We start from the raw sequence: 18,730 nt of genomic DNA on the forward strand, positions 1-18,730 counted from the left end.
CACAAAGATAAACCACTGTCATAAATTTCAAACCGCATGCACCGCAAAAAAAACAGAGCGAACGAAAACAGAACTTACATGCAAGTACGCGCTGTCGTTCCAGGCCCCTCCCTACTTGAAAATCCGTTATGAATTTTAAACCGGAACCGCATACCGGGTTATTGTACAGGATTTGCGATACCGGATTGCCCGAGTATCCTGTATAAAACAGGACAGTCCTGTATAATACAGGACTCGCCTGTTTTGTACAGGATACTCCGGTAATCCGGTATCGCAAATCCTGTGCAATGACCCGGTATGCGGTTCCGGTTTAAAATTCATACCGGCATACAGGACAGTCCTGTATTCAACAGGCTAGGCCCGTATTATACAGGAGGGCCCTGTATCACAGGACAAAGGCGGGAATAAAATGCTTCAAATATATCCCACTTGGACTAAATCTGCCCAAAAACTGGGGCCATAAGTGTACATGCCAAATGCTGCAATATACAGAGCCTCAGAAACCGGTAATCTGCGATCATCAGCGACTCGCATTGCAGTCGATGTGCAATTGTGTTATTTGCTCCCAGCTTTTACCAAGTATTGGTAGCTTCGTGAGTATTATAATGCATCAAAAACTCCAAAAGATGTTTATTTTTTTCGCATGTCTCGAACCAACTCACTGAGGTAATAATTTAACTCTTTGCGACGATCTACCGGCGCTGGGGTCTCCACAGGCTGCTGGCCAATGCAGTAGTCAAAAGCACCTGCAGAAAAGAAATTATGATTGGTAGTACATAATGCCCCCAGCTTATCATTTAATTGGGCACTGACACACAACATAATGCATTGAGCACTGTGACATGCAACTTACGGCCAATGGCTTGTAGCTTTTCAGGGGTCATTGGCTTTCTGCCCACTGTGGAGGCTTCTGACTTCAGGTTCCGATGGCAAGCTTGCCCTGTAACGCTCCTTTCCAGGAGTTGCAGAGTCGGCCAAAGGCTGCGTCCTTGCAGAAACGCGAATCTTTGGGTGCCACCATAACTGCTGCCCACGTTGCCGAAGGAATAAAAATTCCATTCCCGAGGTGGACCTGTATGCAATAATTACAAATGCATACCCCAGTAGCACAAACAGGGCTCCGAATTGCGGGCCCAGACAAGCCACAGAAAAGCCAGGCGTCTCAAGACGTCAGGCCCTGAGCATTAGCAATGCTCAGTATCGTGAATGAACCTCACGCATTCCATATTTGAATCAATAATGTATTGCAAATTTCCGTCGTAACATTGTTGGTTGTAAACAGGTTGCTCGGACGATTCCGATCCTCCATTATTTACGGCACATACCGCAGCATCGATGCGATGCGTGATGTTTATTCAATGTCTTGAGCCGCTCCCCCTCAGGACGCTTATTGATGATTGCTCTCGCACGTATACGCCATATGCCTCTGTAAAGAAAGAATACAAACTATAAAACTAATTTTATTCGTGTTATCATGAAGGACGAGCAAGTTCGGTATGCAACTGAAAGAAAATTTTGCGCTATTTCGTCCCTCTACGCTGTGCAATCTACAAAGTTTTAGTGAAAAAGACACTGGACAGTTAGAACGTTTCTGTTGACGCCGAGCATATAACCGAGACGGAGGCAGTACTTAAAGAACAGAGTAATTTAAAATCCGTACTTACGTCCTTGCAGCACGACGTCGCCGTCATAAAATCCGCCTTCACCGCCGTGGCCTCCACCGGTCAAATGGTCACCACTCACGTCTTTCGGAGCAAAGTCATTCTTCACTGAGACAAGGATGATAGGGTTCCACCATATTTGCACTGGACATACGCATGAAAGGCGATGTCATCTTTGATCATGGATTGATCAAGGCAACACGAAGAAAGGCGCAAAAAATTGTATAACACAAATTCAACGCCAACGAGCGAGTGCCAGCGTGTTTTCGCAGGTATCTTCAACGCTTGACCCTCAACCCAGCCGCAGGAGAGAAGAAAACCTGTTCCAAACAAACGCAGGAAAGGCGGGGGAGCACTTCTGCATAAAGTCACCGCGCAGCGACCGGGCACAGTGAACAAGCAGAATCGGAACCTCCTCGCCACTTCATGGAAGCCTCGCGGGGAGCGTGGTCGGGATGGCGGCTTAAAATGTTTGGTCGTAGGTTGTAGAGTGAGCGCCTCCGCGCCGTTTCGGGGAATGGCACTGGGAGGGACAGGACAGACACAGAGGAGCTCAAGGGGAAGGAACAAAGGCCGATAGAAATACCAGGAATGCGCAGGTTTTTGTTGCGACCGGACCCAAGAAAACCAGAGAAGGCGGTGATGAGAGAAAAGAAAAAAGCTTTAAAAAAATTGCGCAAAGATGGGTTACTCGTGTAATGTTTCTGCAGGTGGTTTTTGTTTTTATTTTGTTCTCACGAGCGCTCTATCTTTTAGCTAGCACGAAGCGTCGCACTTAAGGGAACACCCCAAGCTGCCGGCTCCGTTGAATTAAACTTTTCTTGTTCGTCGATAGAAATGTTCTGGGCGATTTGTGATTAGTATGTCTTCCTGATAGAGTGAAGGGTGCGGCCGCTCGCGATGGCGCTTGGACAAGTTGCGTTATCAATGGGCAATCACTTGACGAAGAAGTGCAAGGAATTCCTGCACGAAAACCAAGAATTTTCTTTCTTCATCGATGCGTCACTACAGACTGCCGCTAGCGAACATTAAGAAAGCTGCTGCAATGAACGCAACAGTGACAAACCTTTTGGAGCTTCTGGCGCAGTCACCGGAGGCTCGCCACGTTTATCAACAAGTCGTGAAGTTCTGCACTGTGAAATCCAGAGTAATCTGCGCAGGACTTACGAAGGCTCCTGGCGGATATATACTAGCCGTTAGCCCGCACACAGCCGCCCTGGCTTTGTCAGGGTGCTGCACGGGAAGCCAATATGGCGGTTGCCCGCAAATTCACCTTCATGTGCCTTTCATGCACAAACTGCATGTTTTGCCACTGCGAAGCTCACGCTTAGCCCTTTTCTATTCCTAGCCCTTTCAACAAAACCGTGTATGTGTTGATTATCGTACTTATACGCACGCTGCCCCCCCCCCCCTTTCCCCTAAAAAATATCTGCTGGCGTACAGCAGTCAATCTGCAGACCAAGCACCGAAACCGCAGCACATATCTCTCTGAATACAGGCTGGTATGTCAGGTTTGAGCTCCGTACCGGACTGGTCTGTCCGGTTTGAGCTTCGAACGGGGAATGGACTGTCCGGTATGAGCTCCGTACCGGAGCGGTCTGTCCGGTTTGGGATCGATACCGGACCGGTATGAACCGGTATGGCCATCAAACCGGACGGGTCTCGCCGGTATGAGAGTGATACCGGACCGGTATGAAACCGATATGTTCCGGTAAAATCCGGTTTGCCGCGATACCGGATTTTTCAATAGGGCTGAGGTGAAGTCTGGCTGTCGAAACCGAAATCCGACGTTTGTACAGTGGTATTCGACTCATAACCGCTGCTTTCGTCGCAAACAACGAAACTGAAACCGGCCGCAGTGCTCGGCGTCGGCTTTCGCTTTCGAGGAGAGCGCGGCGATGCGGACGCCATTTTCTCCCGCTGACGCTGCTGCGGCCGTTCAAAGTTTTATTTTTCACGGCCCCCCCTCCTGTAAAAACACTGAAACCAAGGCTGCAATCAAATGAACAGTTGTTGAGCACAGAAACTAGAAAGCGGAGCACGTCTACGACGCTCCAAAATGAGTTTTTTGCGTAGGCGCTTTCAATCGTTCATATGGGAACGATGCCCTTCGGCGCGGTAGCGAAAAAATTAAGCAATGGTGCCGGTTCACTCCGTGCCAGTGTCACAGGAAGTACGCGGCAGAATGCCGTTCCTCCGCTCTCACAATTTCCTGGAACTGAAACGTTACAAAATCTTCAACAGATATTATCGATAAGAATGGTTCGTGACGGCTTCGTTCCCGTTATTCCAGAAGTCGTGGCCCAATCATGTACAACAGGGAGAGAGTTGGTTATTCACGCACCAGTTCGACACGTGAATTACGAATCGCAGTCGTCGTTTGAAGATAACTGTCGGTTTCACGTGGCTGGTAACTAAATGTAGAACTTGAATGTACATCTTTCATGGAGGGAACGCGGGATCACGTGCTGCTGTGTACATCTAGTGCAGCGTAACGGCTTTGCGCGCTACTTTGTGCACGCCCTTCAGGCTAACGAGCCGTATGCAAAACTTGTAGCCAGTAGCGCTCCCCTCTGTGCCTGCACCGAAAAATAGTACATGCCAGTGAGCCTGTACGGACGAGCACGAACAAATAAGCAGCTATAAACGGCATGGCCTTTTTCTTTGTTTTTCAGAGAATAGAATCCATGTGAATAGGGCGTAACGCTGCTTCTTCTGTTTGATACAACCCCCGAACCCAATGTACTATACAAGGAAGCCGAAGTTCTGAACATTAGCTGCTAGCAGAAGTGCGTAATATGCAGGATAAAGCTGCTTTGAAGTTATGGCTTGCAGAAAAACGGACAGAGCGGCGACAGAACACGCCACATGAGTTTGATACGGTCCTCCGGCTAGAGCTCTCAGCTACACATGCCGGTAGAATGGGCTGCATGACCGGAGAGAAATGCGCTCCGAGTTTCTTTTCGAGAAGCTCGTTATTGTACGCGAGACAGCGTGAAAACAGTCGAAAACTGAACGATCGAACGGCTCCGAACACAACCGCGCCCTGGGTTTCTGTGAGCGACGGGGCGGCGGCCATCCTGCGTGAGGGGCGTTGCCTGGCGTCCAAAGGCTGTGCTGGTGCTTACGGCCGGCACCCTTTGTTCTCCTCTCCTTTCTTCCAGGCAAGGAAAACACGGAGGAGGGTGTGGTCGAACGCACCCAACTCTTCTCGTTTCACTGAATACAGGGTGTTGTGACGTGGGTGATTATACGCAACGCATGCTGTTGTGACTGCCGTCACGCATGCTGTTGTGACTACCGTGGTCCGCCCACAAGCGCTTGCGCTTCTGCGGGCACACTCTATGTACTGTATATATATATCTTGCAATAAAATTCATGTATGTATGTATGTATGTATGTATGTAAGCATGTATGTATGTATGTATGTATGTATGTATGTATGCATGTATGTATGTATGTATGTATGCATGTATGCATGTGTGCATGTATGCATGTATGCATGTATGCATGTATGCATGTATGCATGTATGCATGTATGCATGCATGTATGCATGCATGTATGCATGTATGCATGTATGCATGCATGCATGCATGCATGCATGCATGTATGTATGTATGTATGTATGTATGTATGCATGTATGCATGTATGCATGTATGCATGTATGCATGTATGCATGTATGCATGTATGCATGTATGCATGTATGCATGTATGTATGTATGTATGTATGTATGTATGTATGTATGTATGTACGTATGTACGTATGTACTTACGTACGTACGTATGTATGTATGAGCCGCCGCGGTGGCTCAGTGGCTATGGTGCTCGGCTGCTGGCCCGAAAGACGCGGGTTCGATCCCGGCCGCGGCGGCTAGAATTTCTTTGGAGGAGAAATGCTAGAGGCCCGTGTACTGTGCGATGTCAGTGCACGTTAAAGAACCCCAGGTGGTCGAAATTTCCCGAGCCCTCCACTACGGCGTCTCTCATAGCCTTAGTCGCTTTGGGACGTTAAACCCCATAAACCAAACCGTATGCATGTATGCATGTATGTATGTATGTGTGTGTGTGTGTGTGTGTGTGTGTGTGTGTATGTATGTATGTATGTATGTATGTATGTATGTATGTATGTATGTATGCATGCATGTATGTATGTATGTATGTATGCATGCATGCATGTATGTATGTATGCATGCATGTATGTATGTATGTATGCATGTATGCATGTATGCATGTATGCATGTATGCATGTATGCATGTATGCATGTATGCATGTATGCATGTATGCATGTATGCATGTATGCATGTATGCATGTATGCATGTATGCATGTATGCATGTATGCATGTATGTATGCATGTATGCATGTATGTATGCATGTATGCATGTATGCATGTATGCATGTATGCATGTATGCATGTATGTATGCATGCATGCATGTATGCATGTATGCATGTATGCATGCATGTATGCATGTATGCATGTATGCATGTATGCATGTATGCACGTATGCACGTATGTACGTATGTACGTATGTACGTATGTACGTATGTACGTATGTACGTATGTACGTATGTACGTATGTATGTATGTATGTATGTAACATAGCTCGAACGCTCCTGCCTCCAGGTATTCGCCAGCGAGTGGCGTCGTCTGTGTGCTGCGCTTCCAGTTTCTCTATGGTGTGAAAGTTGTAACGTTCCTCCTTTTTTGCGGGTTGTCTGCTAAAACGCTCTTTTGTTTATTTGCTCATGTAGGGACGATACCATAAGGATACGATTGTATACCACCAAGAGAAGGGATAAAACAAATTCAAAATACACGAAATAAAGGCAAGCACAAAATATAGAGCAAAAAATGTATGTGAAAATTTCAAAGAAAAAAATCTGGTAGGAATCTCAAGGTAGTGAAGGTGTACAATGCAAAGTGCAGAATGTGAAGGGCGATGAAAAAAAAACATACTGCAAGCTGAAACATTAGAAATCTTTCTGTAGTTTTGATGTTTTCAGTACGAATTGCATTTGCTATAGGTATGCTGACCAGTTACAACGATATTTGTTTGTTTAACGAAGAAATGAAAGGGAGTAGGCAGCACTGATACATTTCGGAATGTTTACCTGTCGAGGTCGATTAGGGAAAAATAAAAGTATGCTGGCTGTTCAACCCACTGAAGAGAACGCTTAGTTGCCTTATGAAAATAGACTTTAGGAAGAAAAAAAACGAAATAGTTTTCTGCGAGTGTGTAATTAATAACGGTTGGCGTAGGAACGGTTTCCTCTAGTAACAGGTAAACATAACCATGCCGAGCTATTTTGTATTGGTTCCAGAGAGTATATGCGGTTAACATACCGGACATTTTAAAGTAATAAAGGGTATTGGAGTAGTGGATTGACGAAAATACATAGTATAAACTGATAGTTTCAACGATGAAGGTGCAACATGAAAATTCTGGCAGCACAAGGATTTGTTCATATAATACTAAACTACAGAGCACTTCTCTGGGAAGGAGACCTGGGGAAGGAACTTGCAGGCAAAGGTGATACTGATTGTATTTTCGAGGTTATTTGAAGCGTAAGCAGAAGGTAGGCTAGAAAGGACAATAGCTCAGTGAGAGATGCCAAGTAGTGCTGTTGCTATGGTAGCGAAGCGAGTCGGTCAAACAGTGGGATATTTCAAAAAATTCTACGACAGTTAAAAACCTTACGTTACTAATTCAGAGCAGTGCAGCTGGAGCAATATGCTAGCAGTAAACGCGGTAGCGTCGGCGAAAGCAATCTATACAGAAATCATAAAAAGATGTTTGCGAGTGTAAATGGCGAATCGCTCCTGCAGATCTTGCGGTTTATTTATTTATTTATTTGTACCTCAAAAGCCCCATTGAAGGGGTATTACATGAGGGGGTGGAATACTCAGCAGTACATTTCTTCGATAGATGATTTGAATGATGATGAGTTGGTCAGATCCACGATGGGATTTTGCAGGTCATTCCAGTCCTTTGCTGTATGAACAAAAAATGATGACAGATGCGCAGAAGTGCGGGCAGGGGGAGGACAGACGGCCTTCCCGTGGTTTGTGCGAATGAAGATGCGATGAGCGGGGCTGATTATGGAGTTAAGCAATGGATGATAATATAACTTATGAAACAGACACAGTCTGGAAATTTCTCGGCGGTTCGCTAAGGTGGTGAGATGAGCATTGCGTTTTAGTTCAGTTACACTTGCATGATAAGAATAGGCTGAGAAAATGAAACGGGCTGAGCGATTTTGTACAGATTCGAGAGTAATGGAAAGGTTATTTTGATGAGGGTCCCAGACCGCGCATGCATATTCTAATTTGGGACGAATAAATGTTAAATAAGCAAGGGATTTCACTGATGGGGGTGCTAGTCGCAGGGTTCGTCGAAAATAACCAAGGACGCGATTTGCCTCGTTAGTAACCTGAGATATATGAAAAGACCAATTTAGATCAGATGTCAAATGGATGCCTAAATGCTTGTAAGTTGATGCTGAAGAGATTTCTGCATTCCCGATAAGATATCTTGAAGATGGTTGTGAATTACGTCGGTGGAATGATAGCAGAGATGTTTTTTTCACATTTAAGGACATTAGCCATGTATTACACCAGGTTAGTACGTGCTGAATGTCAGACTGGAGAAGCAAAATGTCAACGCTGTTAGTTATAGGCTGGTAGATAACGCAATCATCAGCGAACATGCGAAGGTTAGAACATATGTTAGCAGGCAAATCATTAATATATATAAGAAAAAGAAGGGGGCCCAAGACGCTGCCTTGAGGTAACCCAGATATAACTGAGGAATAAGAACATGAACATTTATTAGCAAAAACAAATTGCTGTCGATTAGTGAGAAAGCTGCACATTCAATTAAAGACAGAATTTGCTAAGATTGAGACGTGAAAGTTTTAGGAATAGTCGTTTGTGAGGAACTTTATCAAAAGCTTTTTCAAAATCGAGGAAGAGAGCGTCAATAGGAATGTTACGGTCAATGCTAGAGCTGAGGTCATTAATAAAAAGGGCTAATTGTGTTTCGCAAGTTGAACCTTTTAAGAAGCCATGCTGGTTAGGGTGGAAAAAGTTGACGGACACTAGGAATTTGATAATTTGAGAGAAAATTATATGTTACATTAGAAGTGATAGACGTGATAGATATAGGTCGATAATTATGGCGAGAAGATGAAGGTCCTTTTTTGGGGACTGCGATGACCTTGCCTATTTTCCAGTCATGTGGTATGATGGCTGATGAAAGGGATTGCTGAAATATATGAGACAATATGGTGCTAGCCGCATGTTTTGTATTTTTTAACACTTTAGTATTAATTCCGCCAACACCAGCTGTGGAAGTTAATTTCAAAGAGTCGATTATTTTGACAATACCATCAGGTTCAAAGCTAAAATCGGGCATAGGTGGAAAGTTAAAGGAAGGAAAATTGGGCAATTCGTTATTCGGTTCGTGAGTAAAAACTCAGCTGTATGATAAATTCAAAACTTCCGCAACGTCATGATCTTGAGTTGGATTATTATCATCGTCACACAGTGTTATATTCCTGATGGGGTTAGGATTGATACATTTCCAAAATTGACGCGGGTTTGTACGAATCATGTCGGGTAAAGTAGAAGAAAAAAATGACTTTAGTTTTGTATACTCGTAAGTTATAGGATCTTTCTGCTTCGTAATAATTTTGCCACGTGTTTGGGTTATTGGTTTTTTTGGCGGTTCGGAAAAGTCGCTTCTTTTTGTTATTCATGCGCTTTAGCACGGAATTGAACCAAGCTGATTCATGGCGCTCGGTTACGGTGATGGTTGGTATAAATTTTCCGATGAGAGCATGCATTTTGTTTCTGAATAACAGCCAATTAGTTTCAGGAGTGCGTTCATGAAAATCGGTAAGAAACCAGGTACAGAACGCATCAAGTTCACTGTTCATGCTTTCATAGTCTCCTTTATCATAAAGTGTGATTGTTTCAGTTATTATTTTAGGGCGTGGTAAGTGGTTGAGAAACGTGGCGTGTATTACTGAGTGGTCACTGATTCCCGGCAGATTCAAGAGTGATATCAAGTTTTCTGTATGTGACGTTAGTATCAGATCTACTATATTAGATGATTGAGCGTTCTGTCTTGTTGGGCTGGTGATCAGTTGGGTGAGACCAAAAGTATGACAAATATTTAAGAAATCGCGCGCACAAGAATTAGTCGTGTCAGATGGTTTCTGCCAATTAATTTCGGGAAAGTTGAAGTGAAGCGTGCGGAAGTTCAGAAGTTATCATATGAAGAGTGTTGTGGAAGGAAAGAATTGCATTCTACTACGAGCTCATATTGGCTGTGAATCAAAGAAATCTTTCACATTTCATTGATCGAGTTGTTTTTTATTGTTTTGTGAACAAATATGCGGTGGTGGCAGATTTTTGTCACATATTATTTTAAAATAAATGATATGCCCCAGTGGCTCAGCGGCTGAGTGGCTATGATGTTCTGTGAAAATATTGGAAGATATTTATAACGATTGCACAGCTACTATAGTTCTCCATAAAGTCAGCAATAAAATTCCAATACGGAAAGGTGTCAGGCAGGGAGACACGATCTCGCCAATGCTCTACACTGCCAGCTTACAGGAGGTATTCCGGGGACTGGAATGGGAAGAGTTGGGGATAAGAGTTAATGGAGAATACCTGAGTAATTTGCGATTCGCTGATGACATTGCCTTGCTAAGCCACTCAGGACAAGATATCTGCAAAGCATGATCAATCAGTTAGACAGGCAGAGCAGAACGGTGGGGCTAAGAATTAACATGCAGAAAGCCAAAGTAATGTTCAACAGCCTAGCAAGTGAACAGCAGTTCGCAATTGGTAACGAGGTGCTGGAAGTAGTAAGAGAATATGTCTACTTAGGGCAGGTAGTGACGGCAGATCCTGATCATGAGAGGGAAATAACTAGAAAGATAAGAATGGGGTGGAGCGCATATGGCAGGTTCTCTCAGATCATGAATGGTAGCTTACCAATATCCCTGAAGAGAAAAGTACACAACAGCTGTATCCTACCGGTACTCACCTATGGGACAGAAACGTGGAGGCTAACAAATAGGGTTCAGCTTAAGTTAAGAACAACGCAGCGAGCTATGGAAAGGAAAATGATAGGTGTAACGTTAAGAGATCGGAAGAGGGCGGAGTGGGTGAGGGAACAAACGCGGGTTAATGACATCTTAGTTGAAATCAAGAGGAAGAAATGGGCCTGGGCAGGGCATGTAATGCGAAGGCAAGATAACCGCTGGTCCTTAAGGGTAACGGAGTGGATTCCAAGAGAAAGCAAACGTAGCAGGGGACGACAGAAAGTTAGGTGGGCGGATGAGATTAAGAAGTTTGCGGGGATACAGTGGCGGCAACTGGCGAAGGACAGGGTCAGTTGAAGAGACATGGGAGAGGCCTTTGCCTTGCAGTGGGTGTAGTCAGGCTGATGATGATGGTGATGATGATGAAGGCCTACCGTGCCTTACGCCTGCAGGCACGTTCGAAATAGAAGTTCGAGCCAGCCATTTTCGAGCCAGAACAACGAATGATGGCGGGTGACGACGCGGAATGGCCTGCCATACAGGTTTGGACAGAAGTTAGCGGCGCCCCAGACAAGAGCCAAACATTTACTAGAGTAGTTTGATTCAGCGCGCGAACGTGCGCCGCTGAACGAGAACGGCGCCAAGGCCGACGTTGCTGGCATCCGTGTGTATCTGCATTGCAGCATCTTGGCCGAAATGTGCTAGGATCGGTGGCGATTGGAGCCGGCGTTGTAACTCGTCGAAAGCCGTGTGCTGTTCGCTACCACACGAAAATGATACGTCATCCCGGTTTAGGAGCGTCAGAGGTTTGGCGAGCTGGGCGAACATTTTAATGAAGCAACGATAGTAGGACCAGAGGGCCAGGAACCATTGGACTGCTTTTTGTGGGCGGGGACCACAAAGGCAGAAACGGCAGCAAGTTTCTCAGGGGCAGCTTGAATGCTGTCAGCACTCGCGACGTGCCAGAGAAAGTTCAATTCGGTCAACCCAAAGTGGCACTTTTGTGGTTTGAGGGAGAGGATGGCAGACCGAACGGCTTCGAGGGCAGTTCTGAGGCGGTACAAGCGTTCCGTGAATGCTGCGGAAAAAATTATTATTTCGTCAAGATAAACAACGCATGTCTTCAACTTCAGACCTGTGAGCACGGTGTTCATCGTTCTTAGGAATGTTGCAGAAGCGCAGCAGTGATAAAATAGGAGAACGCGGAATGCGTACAGCCTGTCCGGTGTTATGGAGGCGGTTTTCTCATGGTCCCTCTCATCATCATCATCTCATCAACTTCTATTTGCCAGCAACTATACCGGCGGTGGACAGAAAAAAAAGTATTTGGCTTACAAAAGCCGGCCAAGGGAGTCGCCGATGCATGGCAGCAATATACGACTTTCTTTATCACGCTTTTAAGCTTCTTGCGGTTGACGCAGAAGCGCAGTGCTCCTTCTTCTTCACAAAGAAGACAGGAGACGACAGTGTTTTGCTTGACGGCTTTAATGACGCCCTCAGCGAGCATCTCGCTGACCTGCCTTTGGATAGCACCTCTCTCACGTGGCGACACACAGAAGGGCTGCTGATGTACGGGCCGAGCGCCTTCATGCGTGATAATCCGGTGTTGAACTATCGACGTTTGCCGCACTTTAGACCACGACGAGAAACACGCATCCAACTCACGGAAGATGTCCTGCAGTTACCACTTTTCAGTGGATGGAAGGCCTGGATTTATCTCGACGTCGTTGAGCGCTTCTGGTTTAACTCTAGGGAGAGCTCCCTCGCAAGCTAAATTTTCGGCCACTTCCGGAACACGGTCGACGTAAGCTATGCCTGCGCCACAGAGCAGATGGCAATGTTCGTTTCTGAAATTCGTAATAAGTACCTCTGTCCAACCGTCATGAAGGAAGCCAAGACCCGGGCCATAGATATCCGATTAGTGAGTACGAGGGATACATAGGCTGGACAAGCCGGAGTTCCCAATGTGGCTCGTCGCATGTAACTCTGGCGCGCAGTGGCATCATGATCTTATTCTCGGCGAAGCGCAGTACGGATCGGAAACTCTTGTGCTCAGGCTTTTCTGTGGCCATTTTGGTGGAAAACGTCACCAAGCGATTCGGAAGGTCTACAGTTGCGCTGTGCTCCCGAAGAAAATTGGTGTCAAGGATGACATCATGAGAGCACTCGCACAGAATGAGGAAAGTGTCGACGAACGTGTAGCCTTGCACCGTAACCCGGGCTTTACACATACCGAGGTGTGCGACCTGTCTCATGGCCGTACGCATGACTGGCCCATTCCAAGGCCTCATCACTTATTTAAGGGTTGTCGTAAGTCGTCCGCTAAGGATAGAGCAATCAGCACCGGTATCGATCAGTGCGCTAACCTCCTTCGTGTCGACAAGAGCAGGGACGTCCAAGGAGATCCAACATTCAGTAAAGCCTGTCGATGTCGGTAGGGAGCGACTCGAGCGATGCGGTCTCAGAATCTGGTCGGTGATTCGGTGTTCGGCGTCGGGGTGATTGAAGCGGCGGTTCGGGGAAAACTGTTCGGCGATCGGCGGTTGACGTCGAGTTTATTTGATCGGTGTGGTGGTGAAAACAGGGCTGCAGTGGGGCGTTCGACTTCGGAGCGATTCGATCGGTGCAGCGGTGAAAGCTTTTCGGCGAATTTGCGTTCGGTAGCCTCGCCTCCAAAGGTCTCCGAGTTTTCCCGTCGAGGGCTCGAGGAACCATGTTGTGCGTTGGCATGACATCACCCAGAAGGTGAAGAGCGACGTGGCGAAGGCGATCGCGACTCGCGGCGCGGAGTAAACGTGGGACTACGCTGGGGGATGACGTACTCGGCGACGTCCTGAAGCCGCTCACCAGGTCGTGGACGAGGGCTGTCGGCGGAAAATCCTCGCATTTCCAGTAGGCGGTAAGAACACTGCCGGTAGAGATGACCTGCCTCGCCACAGGGCTAGCATAGAGATCGCTGATGTGCAGCTCGCCAGAGATCACTCCTCCGCGGCGCCTGGCGCCAGTAGAGAAGCGGTTGGGCAGCGTGCACCACGACCACTGAAGAATTGCAAGGGGAGGGGCTAGGAAATGGGGCTGGGCAGTGCACGATGTCCGCATACGTGACTGGCTGGATCGGGGCCGGGCACGACGCTGGAATGACCGTAGAGACCGGTCTCCTGAATGCGTGTTGAACTTCCTCGTGGAGGACGCTAGTCACAGAATCGACGCCAGGGTCAAAGGTTGCTGAAAGTTGCTGCCGCTCCACGCGGGCCACAGAGCGGATGAATTTGTGAAGGGAGCTCGGATTAACCCCGGGATAATAGTCGACCCGGTCCAATGTGGACAACATGCAGAATGGACGAATTTGCCGGGCGTAGCTGGACCTTTGATTCATAAGTTTCGCCATATGCACGGCGCCGGCCAAAAAATCCGCAACGGTGTTGGGCCGCTTCCGCACGAGGCCGGAAAAGAGCTGGTCTTTGACGCCAGGCATCAGGTGCCGCAGCTTCTTTTTTCTCACTCTTTGCCGGGTTGGCGCCGGCACGATGGCAAAGACGCGCCACATCCTCGACGTACATTGCGACACCCTCGTTCGGAAGTTGGATGCGAGAGGTCTCGGCACACTCCACGCCCTCCCGGCAGGAACTGTTGGCGCAGGTACGCAGGAGTTGACGTCGCGGAAGGCGGGCCACGTAGATAATGCGGTCTCACGATTCTCTAACCACGTCCGGGCATCGTCTTCAAGGCCGAAGTAGATGGTCTGCATTTTCGCAGCGTCGTCCCAGCTGTTGAACGTCGCAGCCCAGCCAGACCTCGGCATCTTCGAACTAGTCACCGTGAAAGGGCTTAGGTGTCCGAAGGGTCTGAAGGGTAGGATAGGAAGGAGCGGCGGTAGGGACCGACGTAGTCAGGGCCGGCGGTGACGTTGCTACGAGTGAAGTGGAAGGAAGGGGCATTCCATCAAAAGGGAAGGCCTCGGGGGCAAGCCTTGGAGCCTCCGGCTTGCACGATGAGCAGGGGTGATCACGAGACGCGGGCGTGTCTAGTAGTCCGCAGGAGAAGGGAGCATTGATCGCACCTCCACAAGTGTCACGACCGAAGAAGAGGCGTGCAGGTGGACGTAAGGACAAAGCCAAGAATGAGGTCGGGCATTACTCACTGAGCCAGGTCTACCCCGAGCGTGCCTCACGAGCCAACCGCTGCTCCGCCGTCGTTTTTACGTACTAAGCGCGGAAGCCGCACGGTGCTACGGACGTGGCAATATAATTGAGAGTGGGGGGTTATATACTTACTTTATATCAGAAACAGCACTTACGACTAATAAATAAGGCTTTCAAATCGGCGAGATCTACGTCACTTTTTGTTTCTTGGGTACGACGCTTCTAGCAACCAGAAAATCAGCACAGAAATCAAAACTTCATGCTCGTATTCGTGTTTGCAAGAAAGATACAAAACAAAAAGTCTCTTGTTTGCAGAAAACACGATATTCGCAGCTTCATTTACTTCCAGCTCTCAAGAGAAAAAAGGGAATGTCTCTAGTTAATGAAGCAAGTGTACTTGTTTAAGGATAGAAAATTATTTCTGCGAAGTTCGCTAGAAGGCGAAGATTAGGCAGCTCTGAGTACCAGCGGTGCGTGTTTGCTCGGGCCAACAGAGTTGATGGTATTTAATTAGCTTTGCTCAGATTCTCCAAAACATTGATTTCTTTTTTAAACGTAAGGCTCAAGGTTTTTCTTTAGTCCGGCGGACGCCGTTAAGCGGCTGATGTACACATGGTGTATTAGCGTAAAAAAAATTTCAGAGAAAAGTTTTTGCATATGCGCGAGGTGCTGCTTACAGGCTGTCCAAGTTTGGAGTTACGCGGAAGCAACTCTCTACAGAGGCGCACCAGTGGTATAAAGCTGAAGGGGAATTTGCACTTAATAACAGCCTCAAGAGTGCTGTACTCGGTGTTGTATTCGCGAAGATGTTATGCAGAAGTTTGACAAAGAAATTTTTCGAAACTTGAAAACTGGCTCTGACGTTTGCTGTTTTCTTTACATTCAAATACAAAAAGCTAACTGGCTGAAAAGCCGACATACTAAAACAAGATCAAGAGCGGATAGCATCAGAATAAAGGATATGCCCGAAGAGAGTTGCCCATGTGACTCTGCGAGCGTGATTTGAAACTGGAAAGCTGCCGACTGCAGACTGGGACACTGACATTTTTTAAAGCGTCGCTTCATTTAAACCCAAAGAAAAGAATACATCATTGCCTGCTTTGGGAAACGCAGTAAAGTAGACAGAACCTTGCTGAGACCCGAAACAAGATGATCTTTTGAACATCGTCACTGTGGAGGAAAAGGCATGCCCACATACGCAAACGAGCGTATGAAGAGCACTGAGGAAGAGATTCTGGGTGCGGCACTCACTCGAATGGATGCGTCAGGGCGATAGCCGAGGAACCGTTCGGGGTAAAATACGTTCCGGCCCAAAAACTAGTAAGGAATGAACCTTACAGTTCGAAGTTATTACTGAAGCAGAAGAAACAAGAAAATCCAAATAGCTTCTGCTCTGGCTTTAGACAGCGCATTGTTTAGTGCAGCGTATGCTACACAAATACTACTCTTTTACGGAATTTCTTTGCGGAATTCCGGAAAAAATGTGTTGAAGGTGGAGGTAAGTCTGAGCAACAATTTGGATTATGAGCAGCCTTCAAAAGAAGGCAGAAGATTTGGAAGTTTTTGTGGATTCTCTGAGCGATACCTCTACCAATATGAAATCTCATGAAACTTGGTTGAGAGAAAAGCATGTTCTCTTACTTTTAAGGTCACAATTGGGAGATTGTAAGTAGAAAAACGGATAGACGTCGGAGGATAGCCATTTATTCAAAGACAGCTTTACGCCTTCTAGGTTTGGGCTAGAGTTCATTCAATTATGAAAAGTTTGGCACATGGGGTTTAACATCGCAAAGCGACTCAGGCTATGAGCGACGCCCTAGTGGAGGGCTCCGGATAATTTCGACCACCTGGGGTTAACGTGCACTCGCATCGAAGAGTACACGGGCCTCTCGCATTTAGCCTGCATCGAAATGCGACCGCCGCGGTTGGGATCGAACAAGTATCATTCGCGTCAGCAGCCGAGCACCATAACCACTGAACCACCGCAGCGGGTAATTATGAAAAGTAAGCACAGGTTGCACACCTTTGAGTCGTCACTGTTCGTGCGTATCGGCGATATAAATAGAGACAAAACAACCGGGAAATCGGTTTTTAAGTGCAACGGTGCAGTGATGAGCAGTGTTAGGTATGTGATGTCACCTTCTACTGCAGTTATTGGACACAGTGAAGCATTCCTTGACATCTACGTCACAAACATTGATAGCGGCCATCTTGCAGGTGTTGCTACTTGAAGTATTAGTGGCCCTTTACAGCTTTCTCTTTTCGCCTTCTTGAAATACAGAAAAAAAAGACGTCTCGTAATAGGTTTGTGCTTAAATTTATACAGTTAAAAATTGTAAGTTTATAATTTGCAACGCAAAAGGAGCGGAGGTAGCATCCTTATAATTTGTGTGAGAATTGCCTACTTAAATTTTACAATGGTTACAGTGATATTGTTCCTCTGTAGAATGTAATTGAAAATGAGAAAAGACTGAGAAAACCAAGCTGAAGACCTGATTCCGGCAACAGAGTTCGCAATAATAAATTTAAGCGCCTAATTTCAATGCCATGGGATCCGAATATGTAACCACAGTGCAGAATATTCGCAACGAAATTACAGTGACGTCTAGAAATATTACGGCGCAATTTTTGCCAAAACACTTTTATCCCACAGAAAATGATTGTCCTAAATGAGAAGATTGCACGATAATGTAGAGTATCTGAAGGCGAAAGAGAATGCAGCCCGAGAAATGTTTCCTAGATTATTTCAATATAAGGGAAGACGTCTAAGATAAAATAAATGGTTATTTTGTTAGCGCAGGCAGTTACTGCTACGTGGGCTTTAACGTATCAAAGTTACACTTCGTCCATGAGGAACGCCGTAGTGCAGGTCTCCGGATTAATTTAGACAACCTGGGATTCTTTAATATGCGCTGCGAACGCATAGCACACGCACCCTTTTGCAGTTTGCCTCGATAGAAATGGGGCCGCCACGTCCGGAATTCGATAGGTGACCTTGAAATCAGCAGTCGGAACGTGAAAGCCACCGCGGAGGGCACAGGTATGCGCTCTGGCAAAATTTCGGAGTGGATATATCTCTATATTCAACTTTAAATAGTAGCTGTTGCTGGATAATATCAAGGACTAGAAGACGACGAAGTATGCAATGGCGCGTGTGGGAGCTCTCGTGCTAGGCCATCCTCCATGAAATCATGCCATAGCCATCTGCCATGCCGTACTGCATTCATCGGCTTGCCGTCACGTAACATGAATGGATATAGTTGTGGGTGAGTTCTGGTTGAACTACCAGATCGAAGGTGAGGTCTACCGTGCTGAATAAATATGAAAGATAAAGTGCTCATTGCCAATAAAATGGGTTGCTGTGGCTAGTGTACACGAGACTGGGGTCACGGGGACTCATACAGCGTGATCGTAGAATACAATGCGTCGTCGCCTTCTTTAATACGGTGAGGTTTGTTATGTCGTTGCAGAATGGTTGTCATTGTGTGTAGGAAGGACACTTTCGACTCCCAGTAACTCCACTAATATAAACGCCCTTAAAAGCCCTTTTAAACGAAGTTGTCAGAAATGCTTTGAAACTCCTTCAAAGCCGCTACGATGTATTTTGAAAAAGAGCGTTATCTGGTGCCTCGAAGCGATTTTTATTTTCCATGTATGGCAATTATCTTAGCAGGAATCCTCTTAATGTAAAATCCAGACTTCTCTCTTGTGCGCAAAGGCGTCTTCAAAACACTAAAAGGAAAACGCTCCCCAGCAATGCTGAAAAACGCTATATGAAACAACAACCAGTACGAGCTTTATCTTAGAATATCGAACAGAGGTCCCACAAATGTCGTACTTCAACATTGCCATACATGTTGAATATT

The sequence above is a fragment of the Amblyomma mixtum genome, chromosome 2, assembly GCF_055824585.1.
Source record: "Amblyomma mixtum isolate Tamu chromosome 2, ASM5582458v1, whole genome shotgun sequence".
In the NCBI taxonomy this organism is placed as follows: domain Eukaryota; kingdom Metazoa; phylum Arthropoda; class Arachnida; order Ixodida; family Ixodidae; genus Amblyomma; species Amblyomma mixtum.